Source organism: Mirounga angustirostris, unplaced genomic scaffold, assembly GCF_029215605.1.
Source record: "Mirounga angustirostris isolate CCGP_5_RB_7025 unplaced genomic scaffold, mMirAng1.0.hap1 SCAF_11, whole genome shotgun sequence".
Taxonomy (NCBI): Eukaryota; Metazoa; Chordata; class Mammalia; order Carnivora; family Phocidae; genus Mirounga; species Mirounga angustirostris.
This window is the reverse complement of record NW_026991719.1, coordinates 81,518,625-81,534,559: the sequence shown is the minus strand read 5'-3', so window position 1 is coordinate 81,534,559 and position 15,935 is coordinate 81,518,625. Positions and strand designations below refer to the sequence as shown.

Here is a 15,935-nt window from a genome sequence, read left to right as displayed (position 1 = left end):
AAGAAAGTAAGAATCACTTGAAAAAAATAACAATTACCATTAGTTCTTCTGCCACTAGTCAGAAACAACCGTCTCTTTATTTTCTATTACTATTATGTATAATATTCAAGGAAATAGTTACTGAGGGAGAGTGCCTTTTCAAGATCAATATTATCACTACATTTAAAGATATGCAAACTGAGGTTCAGAGGGGTGAAGAAACTTGCAGGAGTAAGTAACAGAGTTGGAATGGGATCCCAGGTACACTTCAGAATAAAACACAGCACGTTAATCTATATTTTGATATTCCATCAAATTACTTCAATAACCCTGTGAAGAAAGGGTTACTTTCCTCCTTTTCAGAATGAGGAAACTGAAGCACAGAGGGGTTAAGTATCTTACCTATGGGTCACTCCTTAGTAATGTGCAGAACTCAGATAAGAACACAAAGTGCGTATGACCACAAAGCCTTTTTATCTTTTCAACTCATCACACTGCCTTGTGTTCTTTAACTATAAAAGCATTCATGAGCTTTGTTTCTGACTATGAAAGTAACTCATGTTCATTTCGGATATTATCAAAAGCACAGGCAACTATATAAAGATACAAATAACCTCCAATCTCACTCTCATTGATAAATAGTGTTCATGGTTTGCAACATCCCCTTGCAGTCAGAAACATCCACATATATGCACATTCATGTCAGCTACACATACCTTTTATGTGACCAGAGTCACATCGGATGGATATATGGTATTGTGTGCTAATTTTTTAACCTTCACATTATATCATTTGGCGTGAGGATAAGATCTCCATTTCCTTTGCAGAAATTTACCAATGATCCAGCACCAATTCTTATTGACTATGAATTCTCAAGCAATTTATCAAATACTCAATGTTTCCATGCACTTGGTTCTACTGATTATTTTTCTATCCTGTCTCATTAACATATATGTCAATTCTTGCACCAGGATTGGACTGTTTTAATACTGCATCTTTGTAGAACCTTGTCATCCAAGGTAATACTCTACATCTCTTCCCAAGCACAAGCCCTTTATCCTTCTTCTGATTGGCTTGAGAAAGCTAATAATAAAGGAACATAAAGATAACATTTATTGAGCCCTTAGTGCCAGACACTTCACTAAATGTTTTACATGTGTTTTTTCTTTTAATTTTCATTACAACTCAATTTGTAGGTTATTGCTGTTATAACAACCATTTGAAAGATTTTTTTAATGGGGCTCAAATAAATTAAGGAATTTGCCAAAGGTCATGCAACCAGAAAATGGTTGGCCCAAACCTCCAACGTGCATGTGACTCCATATTAGAGGTGAGGCCAGCACACCGGAAATGACTCATCCAAGGTCCTGAGGTTCATTATCGTGCTTAGTTCGTCTGTACTGTCTCCTCTTTCCAGGGCTCAGGGAACACTCTTTCTTTGGATGTTCAAATAGAAAGTGAAGTAACAGGGACAGGAAATCACATGGAATAAAAGGAAATAGGGCAATGGCTGTCTTCCCTTTCCCCAACTTCCTCAGATAACTCATTCCACAGCACAGAAATGGCACTCAACTTCATACATTATGTATTTAAACATTTCATTTATTCTTGCTACATTTCCAAATAATCTGACAGTTCTGCTCTTTGCTTTATGTCAGTCTCTTTTATGATACAGAAAAGTCAAGGTGGGCAGGACAAACTTCTTTTAAGTTGCATACTATATGCCAAACACTTCCTTAAGTTTTCTCATTTTCCTCACACAATTCTGTGAGAAAGGTATCAAATTCTTCCCATTTTACAGCAGCAGAATTCAGGTTCACAGAGAGTAAATAAACTTTCCAGAGTCATACATAGATCTTGTAAGAGGCAGGAATGGAGGTTCCAGCTCTTGCCCTCTCCCCACAATAGATACAGAGCAGCCTCCCTTCTGGAAGATGGGCTTCTAAGGCTGGAGAAATGGTTGGATCACACTCCCCTGCCCTTGTGGCCCCTTGAGTACTCACTCAACAACCCCTCTGGATGATGAAGATGACAGAGGAGATGAAATCCCGCCCCTTGTGCCAAGGCACCTGGATATGGGACCAAATCTGTTGGCTGATCCCTGAGGCAGTGAGTGGAGCTTGTACAGAAGCTCGGGCTTTTAAACAACTAGGAAGGTGACCTGGGTGATGAAAATAAACATTCATCAAACTCATTCTATATCATAGTAATTTCACATCTCATTTCATTTAATCCCAAAAACGAACTTTCAGGATAGAGATTACTATCCTCTTCATAACCTAGAGCTCAAGCCAATAGATTCAGGTTAGTAATATTGTAAATTACAGACCAGGAACTCTAAACCTGGACTTGTTCTAAAACCTGACCTTTTCTCTCTGTTTCCTGTGGCCTCATGGGCTTTGAATGCTTTCTCTATCTAACCTCCCAGTAGACTGGCAATTACTCCACCCCAGTGTATTCTTCAAACATTTATAATTAACCATATTGTTTTTTAATAATAAAAATCAGTAAAATTTTAAAACACTTACATTGCAAGAAAATAAAACAAAATATAAAATGGGAAGGAAAATCATTCACATATACTATAGACATTGAGTTAATATTCATGATAAATGAGAAAGTGACCATATGGTTTGACATGCTTCCAATTTATGTCTGTTTTTTAACAGTGCAAACTTCACTCTCAAAAGTGCTCAGTTCAGGGGCGCCTGGGTGGCTCAGTCGTTAAAAGTCTGCCTTCGGCTCAGGTCATGATCCCAGGGTCCTGGGATCGAGTCCCGCATCGGGCTCCCTGCTCCCCAGGAAGCCTGCTTCTCCCTCTCCCACTCCCCCAGCTTATGTTCCCTCTCTCGCTGTGTCTCTCTCTATCAAATAAATAAATAAAATCTTTTAAAAAAAGTGCCCAGTTCAAACAATAAATTATATGGTCATCCTCAATATAAATAATTCCTTTTGAATAGTAAGAGATGAGTAAAGGGTAACTTGTAATTTTCATAAAAAGCTGTGGAAGTGCCCAACAAATCAATAAAAAGATAACCCAAACACAATAATGAAAGAAATACAAATAAAAATCCTAACATTTCATAAGAAAAAAAAGAAAAGATGTAGATTAGCATGTTGTCCTTTTTCTTTTTGCTGATAACAGATATGTATAGCTGTATATTTATATTGTGCATATATGTAGTGCATGTATTTGCACAAAAGTACTTATATATGCTAGTACCATTATATATCTAAAAGAGAGCTGTTTTTCTGCTTCAAGTCAGAGTTCCCTTCCCAAGGGCACAGGAAATTCTAGAGGGGAGTGGAGGATAAAAACATTTGTAGAATATATTAACACTCCATTAAGAACACTTATCTTAGGAGGGCAAACAGCAGTTTCACCTCTATTTATACATTTCTCTATGATTTGATGTCCTAATGTACATATATATCAATTTTATAACTCAGAAAAGTAATTGAAATACAATTTTTAAAGCACAAGAAACATTTTGTTATGATGTAGCTCATACAGATAATGTTATAGATCTATTCATTTAGAACAGCATTCACTATTAAGCAATAAAAAGCAGATTATACACTATGTACAATATGATCCTATTTATTGTTGAAATACACTTATGTATACGAGTAAGTACATATCATAAAGCAAATGTGTCTGAAAGATATGATCCAAAATCCAAAATATGCACAAACACGCACACACTACACACCCACACACACAGATACACACTCCCTCAGAAACACTCACACTGGCGGCTTTCTCTTCATCTGAGACAGGGGTGGAACTTCCTGTCAAGAGCTCAGAGAACTAAACAGTATCTGATTCTGCAGGAAGGCCTGCCTGTGCCATTCAAGCCTCCAGCAAGCCCTGTTTGGTGGGTCAGAACAGAGGCCCCTCCCTCCCCAAATCCTTGTAGAGCCTCCTCCCAGAGATATCGAGAGATGTAGTTCTGACTCTGACCAGCAGGTGGCGATTATCTCAATACACAACCTTTGCTGCAATAGAAAAGCCTTGATTTCTATAAGAAACACTAGTAATCGTTGTACTTTTTAATAACAGATTATGAAACAGTATGTACACTATGATACAAGATATTTGAAAACTTTTGAATGTGTAGGAAAAAATTGAAACAGTGTATTCTTTTTATTTGCTGATGACGACTCCCAAATCTGTACCTCTCTTGTTCATTCATTCATTCAGGAAATATTTATTCAGAGGAACATATTTTTAACTGAGCTGTGTTACATTTCTATAAAAAATTTTCTCACAGATAAAGTAGTGACTTGGTGGATTATCTGGCTAAATTTCATGTTTAGCTTCTCCCTTTGCTTTTTGTCTATCTACTTGTCCCATCTTGTCAAGCTGGGTTTTTCATCCACGGGTTTGTGAAAATTTGTGGTCACCTTATTAAAAGGGTTTCCACTGAATATAGCTGACTAAGACCTACAAAACCTTACTGAAGAGTCAGTTTAACGCAACTAAATTGGACAAATATTTGTTGAGATCTAATCATGATCTGAGCATAGTGAATTCTCATAAAAGAAAGGGTTTCTATATAGCCCTTTCTGACATAACACAGTGGTAGATTTCTGGGAGAGATTTGGGCTTACCTCACCGCTAGAAGGGTGACCTATGCAATTTAGAATTCCTGTTGTTCTTTATGCCCAATGTCCTCTCCTAAAAGAGAGCTGTTTTTCTGCTTCAAGTCAGAGTTCCCTTCCCAAGGGCACAGGAAATTCTAGAGGGGAGTGGAGGGAGGTAAAAATAAATAACATTTTACATGCACTTCTTATGTTCCATGTGTTTTCCTGTCTTCTTATTTTACTTTCTAAATGTTAACATTGGAGAATCATTTTTCCTTTGTCCCTTAAAAGGCAAGACACTCATGGCGGGGGGCGGGGAAGCCTTCTTTGGCATGGCTTCTGGAGAGTCCAGCTAAGTTGGGAGAACTTTGGGCGTCCTAACAGACCAAACTCAGTATCTCTGTGACAACTTTGGGTAAATTCCTTCACCTCTTTTGACCTTACTTATCTGAATTCTACTTGCCCTGCTTTTCAATCATCCAGGATTGTGAAGGTTAAAAATGAGCTGTATATTATAATCAAGTGTCCCCAACTGTAGGGAACCACTATATGGTATCTTAGAGCTAATTGCTGCCAAAGGCACAGGCCTTAGACTCATTACCATGAGTGCCATTCCAGCTTTAGGAGAAGAATGTGAAAATACTTTAAATTGCCGTGAATTGAAGTTTTTTTATTATCATTTTACTGCAAAATAGGACCCAGTTAAGCGTTCAGAGTTCATTCAAGTCCCCATCAATCTGAAGTATGTCTTTTGCTTTAAGAGATATAATCTAGCTGCGCTCTCATCGTATCTATGGTGTCCTCCTCTTCTAAACTGGAGGCCCCCTTTCTGCATTCAAGTGATAATGGAGTAATGAGGTACACCTCTGTCCCTTCTCACCAGCACTAGAATTTAAACTGCAGACCAGGTTGGTTCTTCAAAATAAACCTCTATTCCCATAAAACTATAGAAGACAGAAGAGCACAAAGCTAAATGATAAGCACAATAAAATAATAAAGTATAGGATGTAAAATAGGGAGTTCCTGACAATGATATCTACCTCACTTATTTTTACAGGTGACAAAATGGAGCCCAGAGAAGTTCAATGACTTGCCCAAAATAAGACACCTGGCGAATGAAAGAGAAAGGACTAGGACCTACATATCAGAAAAAGCATATGCATTTCGATTTTGTTACACATGAACACAAAAAGAAAATATCCCCTGGTTTATAAATGTGGGATTTACAGCTGAGTCTCTGTCGTATATTGGAAGAAACATGGAGCTGACAGTCAGAAGGACACTTGTTCTCATCTCTATTTACCCACTTAGTGAATGTATGTCCCCAAACAAGGTACTTCATTTTTTCTGTTCACTTTCTCCTCCTAATGGAGAAGACAGTTACCCACATCAGAGTTATGAGTGATGAATAAATTAGGTAAAATACATAAGGGAGAAATCACAGAGCCAAGCACACTGCAGATGCTCAGAGTTCTCTGGCCTCCCTAGTAGGCAAAACAAAACAAGACAAAACAAAAAAGCATCCACCTGAAATCCTGCTATGGACCAGAGTGGGGCCTGCCTAAAAGAAGCCCTCCCTCTCAAAAAGACACTCCAGGTGTGGAATCAGCATTTGTACTATCCTGAGAGTGAGTGTCCCCTTAAATTGCGTGCTCTAGGAGCCTCACGTGCCTCACCTACCTCGCCTTCATCCTGGCCCTGGCTGAGAGGAACACTAATAACGATAATGGCTAAAATTACCTGAGCACTCACTATGTGCTAGTCATTAGGCCAAGACTGTTCCATGTGTTATCTATTTAATTCTTCCCTACCACCATGTGGAATAGGTAGTACTATTATGTTCTGTTTAGAGATAAAACAGAGACTTAGAATATTAAGTAACTTGTGCAAGTTCACACAATCAGTTATTGGCAAAGTTACGGTGATGGACTGTGTGTATTTAAAATCCATGTTACTAACAATTTGCAGACAGCATTACTTTGTTACGAAAATGAAGTTGAAAGAAGATAAGTGACTTGAATATAACTGCAACTCAGTGACCTGAATCTCAATGCAAATACCTCTCAAACAGACCGGCTCTTATGCTTTGTTCTCCTGTAGCATCTTGTCTTTCCAGGACTCAATAGGAAACCTCTAAAATTAATGTGGAGAATGAAACAACAGGAAAGGGCTGGATTATTTTCTTAGTGCGTCATCTGTATCATGCACATATGGTAACTAATGCAATGATCTTTTGTATTGATGATTGTGGGCTGAAATGTGCACATTATGCTAAGACAACTAAGCAGGGAGTCCCATAAATTAACTGGTTCCTGAGATGGTGTAGGTTTCAGGCAGAAGTATTGGTGTTGTTGGGGTGCCTGGGTGGCTCAGTCGTTAAGCGTCTGCCTTCGGCTCAGGTCATGATCCCAGGGTCCTGGGATCGAGCCCCGCATCGGGCTCCCTGCTCCGTAGGAAGCCTGCTTCTCCCTCTCCCACTCCCCCTGCTTGTGTTCCCTCTCTCACTGTGTCTCTCTCTCTCTGTCAAATAAATAAAATCTTAAAAAAAAATAAAGAAGAAGTATTGGTGTTGCAATTTGGGAAGGTGAAATAAGAAGAATGAACATAACATTTATATACTTTCTACTATACGGGATAAACATTATTATATTTCGTCTCCTGTATTCTTAATAACCACCATTCAAGGTAGCTAGAATTGTTGTCATTAAGCAGATGAAGACTATAAGATTCATAGGTTAAGTAACTTGCCCCTAGTCTCCAGGCTTGTAAGTGGCAGAGGAGGGACTCAAAACCTATACAGTACCTTAGGCCCAAGATCTTTCCAAAGTAACTTGCAGCCTCCTAGGCTTTGAAGCTAATTATTCAGGGCACTGGAATTTACCTAGAGATCGTCAGGACAGTGAAGAATGCCCACCAGTGCATTTTCTTTTTTTTTTTTTTTTAAGATTTCATTTATTTATTTGAGAGAGAGAGGGAGAGAGAGCACGAGCAGGGGGAGCGGCAGAGGGAGGGGGAGAAGCAGGCTCCCTGCTGAGCAGGGAGCCGGATGCAGGACTTGATCCCAGGACCCCAGGATCATGACCTGAGCCTAAGGCAGATGCTTAACCAACTGAGCCACCCAGGTGCCCCCACCAGTGCATTTTTAAACACCTGCTGTATTGCCTTATGAATAAAAAAAAATTATAAATAATAATGGAGATAAATGGAAATTTATAAATACTAAGAGGCAGAAATCTCACAGAGGAATACTACTGGCAAAGCAAAAGGAATATAAAATTACATGTGTACCTGTATAATCTGTTGATATATTTAAGTTAATAAGTAATTAGCAAGGAAAAACATCTGGAAGGACACATAGCTTATTAGCAATAGTGGTTTTATGGAGTAAAGGGTTGTGACATAAGAGACATAGAGGTTAAATTTTGCCTTCACATAATGTATTGCTATATTGTTTCATTTTATTTCAAGAAACACTTATTGATCTCATAATGTGAAAAATAATTGTATTGATACTTTCAACACAGAAAACAGCTGGTTTTAAACTGAATCAAAAAACTGATCGCAAAAAATATATGTATTGATATTGAAAGGTGCTCACAATATACTTTACAATGGGAAAATCTAATTATAAACTATACAGTAAGATCCTATTATTTAAAAATAAACCAATATATGTGTAAAGTATGTTAAAATCTATAACCCTAAATACTTACACACAAACATACACAACTCCTTTTTTTTTGTTTTAATTACAGTTTGTTAACATACAGTGTTATATTAGTTTCAGGTATACAATATAGTGATTCAACAATTCCATAGAACACCCAGTGCTCATCACAAGTGCTCTCCTTAATACCCATCACCTATTTAACCCATTCCCCCACCCACCTCCCCTCTGGTAACCATCAGTTTGTTCTCTGTAATTAAGAGTCTGTTTCTCAATTTGCCTCTCTCTCTTTTTCTTTGCTCATTTGTTTTGTTTCTTAAATGCCAAATATGAATGAAGTCATATGGTATTTGTCTTTCTCTGACTGACTTATTTTGCTTAGCATTATAGTCTTTAGCTCCATCCATGTCATTACAAATGGCGAGATTTCATTTTTTATGACTGAGTAATAGTCCATCATATATATGTATATATGCCACTTCTTCATCCCTTCACCTATTGATGGACACTTGGGCTGCTTCCATAATTTGGCTATTGTAAATAATTCTTCAATAAACATCAGTATGTTTGTACCAATGTACAAACATGTATCCCTTTGAATTAATGTTTTTGTATTTGGTGGGTAGAAACCCCGTAGTGTGATTACTGGATCATGTTGTAGTTCCATTTTTAACATTTTGAGGAAACTCCATACCGTTGTCCACAGCAGCTGCACCAGTTTGCATTCCCACCAGCAGTGCAGGAGGGGTCCTTTTTCACCTCATCCTCGCCAACACCTGTTGTTTCTTGTGTTACTGATTTTAGCCCTTCCGACAGGTGTGAGGTGATATATCATTGTAGTTTTGATTTGCATTTCCCTGATGCCGAGTGATGTTGAGCATCTTTTCATGTGTCTGTTGGCCACTTGGATGTCTTTTTTGGAGAAATGTCTCTTTGTGTCTTCTGCCCATTTTTTAATTGGATTATTTGCTTTTTGGGTATTGAGTTGTAAAAGTTCTTCATGTATTTTAGATACTAGCCCTTTATCAAATATGTCATTTGCAAATATCTTCTCCCATTCCGTGGGCTGCCTTTTAGTTTTGTTGATTGTTTCCTTCGCTGTGCAGAAGCTTTTTATTTTATGTAGTCCCAACGGTTTATTTTTGCTTTTATTTCCCTTGCCTCAAGAGACATATCTAGAAAAGATGTTACACTGATGTCAAAGACATTACTGCCTATGCCCTCTTCTAGGGTTTTTATGGATTCAGGTCTCATATTTAGGTCTTTAATCCATTTAAAGTTTATTTTTGTGAATGGGGTAAGAAAGTGGTCCAGTTTCATTCTTTTGCATGTAGCTGACTAGTTTTTCTAACACAATTTGTTAAAGAGACTTTTTCCCATTGGATACTCTTTCCTACTTCATCAAAGATTAATTGACCATGTAATTGTGAGTTTATTTCTGGGCTCTCTATTCTGTTCCACTAATCTGTGTGTCTATTTTTGTGTCAGTATCATACTGTTTTGATGATTATAGCTTTGCAATATAACTTGAAGTCTGGAATTGTGATGGCTCCAGCTTCGCTTTTCTTTTTCAAAACTGCTTTGACTATTTAAGTCTTTGTGTATCCATATAAATTTTAGGATTCTTTGTTCTAGCTCTGCAAAAAAAAAAAACAATGTTGTTGTTATTTTGATAAGGATTGCATTAAATCTGTATATTGCTTTGGGTAGTATATACATTTTAATAATATTTGTTCTTCCAATCCATGAGCATGGAATGCCTTTCCATTTCAATGTTTTGTGGTTTTCAGACTAGTTTTTTCCCCTCTTGGCTTAAGTTTATTCCTGGGCATCTTAATATTTTTGGTGCAATTGTAAGTGGGATTTTTTTTCTTAATTTCTCTTTCTGCTGCTTCATTATTAGTCTATAGAAATGCAGCAGATTTCTGTGTGTTGATTTTGTATCCTGCAACTTTACTGAATTCATTTATCAGTTTTGGCAGGTTTTTTTTTTTTTGTGGAGTCTTTCAAGTTTTCTATATATAGTACTATATCATGTGCAAATAGTGAAAGTTTTACTTCTCCCTTACCAATCTGGAAGCCTTTTATTTCCTTTTGTTGTCTGATTGCTGTGGCTAGGACTTCCAGTACTATGTTGAATACAAGTGGTGAGGGTGGACATCCTTGTCTTGTTCCTGACCACAGGGAGAAACCCCTCAGTTTTTACCATTGACTATGATGCTGTGAGTTTTTCATATATGGCTTTTATTATGTTGAGGTACGTTCCCTCTAGACCTACCTTGTTGAGAGTTTTTATCATGAGTGGATGCTGTACTTTGTCAAATGCTTTTTCTGCATCTATCAAAATGATTATATGGTTTTACCCTTTCTCTTATTGATGTGATGTATCATGTTGATTGATTTGCCAATATCGAACCACCCTTGCATCCCAGGAATAAATCCCACTTGATCATGGTGAATGATTTTTTTCATGTATTATTGTGTTTGGTTGGCTAATATTTTATGGGGAATTTTTGTGTCCACGTTCATCGGAGATATTGGCTTGTGGTAGTCTCTCTCTCTCTCTCTCTCTCTCTCTCTCTCTCTGTGTGTGTGTGTATGTGTGATGTCTTGATCTGGTTTTGGTATCCGGGTGATACTGACCTCATAGAATGAATTTGGGAGTTTTCCTTCCTCTTCTATTTTTTGGAAGAGTTTGAGAAGATTAGGTATTCACTCTTCTTTAAACGCTTGGTAGAATTCACCTGTGAAACTATCTGGTCCTGTACTTTTTTTGTTTGTTGTAATTTTTTTTGATTACTGATTTAATCTCCTTGCTGGTAATTGGTCTGTTCAAATTTTCTATTTCTTACTACTTCAGTTTTGGTAGGTTATATATTTCTAAGAATTTATCCATTTCTTCTAGGTTGTCTAATTTCTTAGCATATAGCTTTTCATAATATTCTCTTACAATTGTTTTTATTTCTTTGGTGGTGTTTGTTACTTCTCTTTCATTTGTGATTTTGCTTGAGTCCTTTTTTTTGTTTTGTTTTGATGAGTCTTGCTAGACGTTATCAATTTTGTTGATCTTTTCAAAGAGACAGCTCCCGGTTTCTTTCATCTGTTCTATTGTTTTTTTAGTTTCTATATCATTTATTTCTGCTTTAATCTTTATTATTTCCTTCCTTCTTCCATTTTTGGCTTTTGTTTGTTCTTCTTTTTCTAGCTCCTTTAGGTGTAAGGTCAGGTTGTTTATTTGATATTTTTCTTGCTTCTTGAGGTAGGCTTGTATTGCTATAAACTTCCCTCTTAGAACCACTTTTCCTGCTTCCCAAAGTTTTGGACAATTGTGTTTTCATTTCTGTTTGTGTCCTTGTACTTTTTGATTTCTTCTTTGATTTCTTGGTTGACCCATTCATTGTTTAGTAGCGTGTTATTTAACCTCCCTGTATTTATGGTCTTTCCAGATTTTTTTCTTATGGTTGATTTCTAGTTTCATAGCATTGTAGTCAGAAAAGATGCATGGTATGATTTCTATCTTTTTTAATTTGTTGAGGCCTGTTTTTATGGTCTAATATGTGACCTATTCTGAAGAATGTTCCGCACGCACATCTCCTTCTAAGATGGGTTCAGGTTGCCTATTCCTCTTCTCTCAAGTCGAAGGCAGTGCCTAAGTTCTTTAGCAATATCTTGCTCTAGGATACTTCCAGAAAGCTCTGTCTGGTTGATGGAGCACAAAGAGCTTTCTCATTCCCCAAATTCCTGCTCTATGATATTCAAACTGCAGCCCACATTAATGAAAACGGGTATTTTTATTGAAAGGGAAAAAATGACTTTCTAATAATAAAAATCAACAATATTTTAAAAATCAGATTAGAAAGCAGATATATAATATAATCCTAATCCATCTCAAAAGGTAAATATGGATGGACACTCCCTGAAGAGATAAAAACACAGTTTCATCTTCTGCTTTCTCCAAAATCTTTCATTCATTCATTCATTCATTCATCCTTCCATTCATCGTGTAGTGTTTGAGTGTCTCCTGTGTGCCTCCCATGGCCAGCCGAAATCTTGGTTTCCTGACCTTATCTTTCCTGAGTTCCAGAAGTATAAGAGTCTACACTCCACTAGATCTGCCCAGTGTTCGTGTTCACCTGTACACATGTGACCAGGCTCAGACCTCATAGCCCACTAGCATAAACCAGAGTCCAGGAATCCTGGAAGATAACCTTCTAAAGGGAAGGGGGCAATAGTAGAGTAGAATCACCCTGATGTTTTGAGCATTTGAGCTACCTTCTTACTTATGCATTCACTTTTATTTTAATTTGAGTATAGCTGACACACAATGTTACATTAGTTTTGTGTGTACAACATAATAATCAGCAGCTCTATATGTTATGCTATGCTCACCACAATTGTGGCTACCATCTGTGATTTGTGTCCTCCTGACTAGAGCTCGCTGCCAAGATGGTGTAGAAAGAGTTAAAGACGAGACAGATCTTGGGAAGTCTCGTTCGTGGTTTCTCTCATGGGCATGAACTGCAGACTTCAGGCACTTTCTACAATTGTGCTGTTAAGTTTCACGCACTTTTCCGGACATGCCCAACTGCTGGGAGTGGATTTCCACACAGGATTTCCCTGGGGATGAAGCAGGTCATAGAGTATTTCCTGACCGTTATATCTGGCTAGGGTCTCAGATTAGCCCTGCCCTCTCTTTACTCAGCTGATGACTTGTTATCCCCCAGATCCTAGATTAAACATCACTTCCCATGGGAAGCCTCCCCAACACACCCAAGCCCAGTTGGGTAATTGTGCTATCTACTCTGCTCCCACAGCACACTGACTTCCCCTATCCTAGTAGCTACAACACTTCATCATTACTGCTGGCTTCACTATCTTACCCTTTAGACTACAAGCTTGAGGAGACTGAGGGTGATGTCTGTGGGGTTTTGTTTCTTTACTGTTGTAATGTGTTACACCTCTAAGTCTTCATGTCTGTATTTTTATTTATGCTCAAAAGTGATGTGGATTCTTAGTGCTGATTTTTGCTATACCAAAGAATATCCTCACCCTTTTATAATTTCATTATAATTTGATTTGATTTAGGTCATACCAAATGAGTTTCCACAAGCTATTAAAATTACAAAAGCTTGTGTACTTATATTAATGAGAAATTCACAATTTTTGACTGATAGGTCTTCATTCTTTACCTTTTATCTCATAACACCTACCCATAAAGAAAAAAAAATAATACAACAGATCAAAAGAACATAAATATTTCATAATCCTACCACACAACTAATGCATTTTCCTTATAATAAATAATGGTGAGATGACATTGTCAGTTTCTATTGCTAAAGAAGGCATTTCACATTTGTGTTTAGAATAGATCTAGCTCATTTATGAGTTTGTCCTCCTTGTGCCCCTGAAACCCATATAGGTACTTTTTAGGTTTTTATGAATAGAACTCAATGACTAATTTGATGTGTGTACACATGAGTATTCGCGTGTGTTTGTGTGTTTCTAGAACACTTATCTATGTTTCCATATACCCCTTCATTGATAGATATCCTTTGTTTTCTTTTTATCTTTCAATAAATTTACGTTTGTGGTAAAGATCAAAATTAGGAATTTAGGTTGATGAATTTTATTGTTTCCATACTCTTGGGCACATCCTTAACTATTTCCTTAGGGTACATTTCAAGACATGGAATTGCTGCCTCAAATGGTATACACATGCTTAATTTAATTCCCCACCTGCCACCCAGAAAAGTTGTACCAATTTAAAGTCCATAAACTGGAATTAAGTGAAAAAAAGCCTCAGGGAAGTGAGGAGCATGGCTCTACTGATGTTCTGTTAGAAAGTGCAGGCCTTAGATTCCACTGAGCAGAAGCTTTAAGGTCACAATAACAGTAAATACACCTGGAAGTGGTCAGCAGTGAATGGCAATATTAAGCATAAGCACATCATGAAACAGCATGGGGTTAAATTATAGAAAGGGCACAGGACTTGAAGTCATCTTGGATTACAGTGGCAATTTGATGAAGAATATATAAAACTGTCTTTAAAAACCCAGTATTATAGTTATTATGAGACAAGTTGTACCCCCAGGCCAACACCACATTTAGCCAGAGTTAATCCAAGTTCTCATTGAATCAATGTGTGGGTCAAATGCTCTCCTACTTTATCTCCTCAGCAGGAGACTGTTCTGTCCACTGATCACAAGGATCTTCTGAAAGAAGGCTATGGCTCTGTTTTATTACCTGAACATTCATTGCCAAAGATTCCTTGATAAAGAGAAAGATGCTTGGACTTGGCAAGATGTTGCAGATGCCTGCTCTGAATGTTTAGCACCTCTTTTGAAACCTAAAAGTAGGTACTTTCATTTTTGATGTCTAAGAGATAGAAGGGCTCAAACAAATGACTGGGGCAGAGGTTGTTGATTTTGCTGCTGGACTGGTCTGGCTTGGTCCCCAAGCGAAACTTCTGAATAGTAAAAGGTTTATATAAGGGCCAGATAAATGAGGCAGAAAGCAATTAAGCAATTACAGACATTCTGCTTTAGACCCTGGAAACAGGGAGCCATTACTTTTCCTACTTGAACGTAAGCTCTTCTTTCTTTTTCAGTAGATATAGTTTGGCATAGCCGAGCCCCTCTGAAAACAGAACTACTCAGCCAGATGCTATAGAAAGAGGCCTGAAAAATTAGGTTTGTTTCATTGTATTACATGAGAATTTGTGAGAAGTAGACACATTACATAATACTGTTTGGTTATGAGGGCCAGACTTTCACATTTTACTTCAGATACTCCTAAGATAATTGAAATTTTTACCATTACCATCAACATTTTTTTCATACTTTACCATATATTACTTTTTGTGATTTGGAATTAAAAATAAAGTGTTTAAATGGCCAAGATATAAAATAAGAGGGAAAATAAGAAAAAAAAAAAAAGATGGGGCGCCTGGGTGGCTCAGTCGTTAAGCGTCTGCCTTTGGCTCAGGTCATGATCCCAGGGTCCTGGGATCAAGCCCTGCATCGGGCTCCCTGCTCAGCGGGAAGCCTGCTCTCCCTTTCCCACTCTTCCTGCTTGTGTTCGCTCTCTCGCTGTCTCTCTCTCTGTCAAATAAATAAATAAAATCTTTTAAAATAAATAAATAAATAAATAAAGATTGCCGTGATAAACTGGGTTTTACACCAGGCCTCTCTGACCTTTTTTCAAGGAAAATTTTAGTGCCCAACAAAATGCCATTTTCTACTCTTTCATGTTTTATGTTTTTCCATAAATACGCTCACTATTAAGCTATCTCTATTTACAGTATTCTGAATAAGTGAATTATGAACTGGTTATTCTTATTACATAAAGATCTTACAGTAGAGATTCCTTTGAAAGAGAGTCAAACTCCTAATATTTAAATTACTATTCAAAGTTATTGTCCATTATTTTAATATTAAAAGGGCAGAGGCATAAAAACATAAAGGTTTATGGAATGTCCATTGAAATAATACATCAGAGGATGTAAAAAGGATAAGACCTCTTAATCAATCCAGTTTCCTTATTTTTGGTTGAGGAAACAGAAGCTAGAAAGGATTCAGTGACTTTTTTTAATGGATGAGAAAGGACTACATATCAGAAACAGAAATCAGCAATGATTCTGAAACACAGACATGTATTTTCCACTCTCCCTGTGATAGACCTCCAACTTGCCTTCAGTGTCCCA

The 15,935-nt window shown here is 37.3% G+C and overlaps 1 long non-coding RNA gene across 1 annotated transcript in view; it reads right to left on the bottom strand.

The window, feature by feature from the left end:
• The window catches only part of LOC129046475 (uncharacterized), a 31,994-nt gene extending 28,241 nt beyond the window's left edge, over window positions 1-3,753 (bottom strand). The window contains exons 1-2 of the long non-coding RNA XR_010406315.1: window positions 3,731-3,753; window positions 1,983-2,140 (exon numbers count right to left, since the gene is read on the bottom strand). This is a non-coding gene — a long non-coding RNA (uncharacterized LOC129046475). The remainder of the gene's footprint in view (window positions 1-1,982; window positions 2,141-3,730) is intronic.
• Between the last annotated feature and the right edge of the window lie 12,182 nt (window positions 3,754-15,935).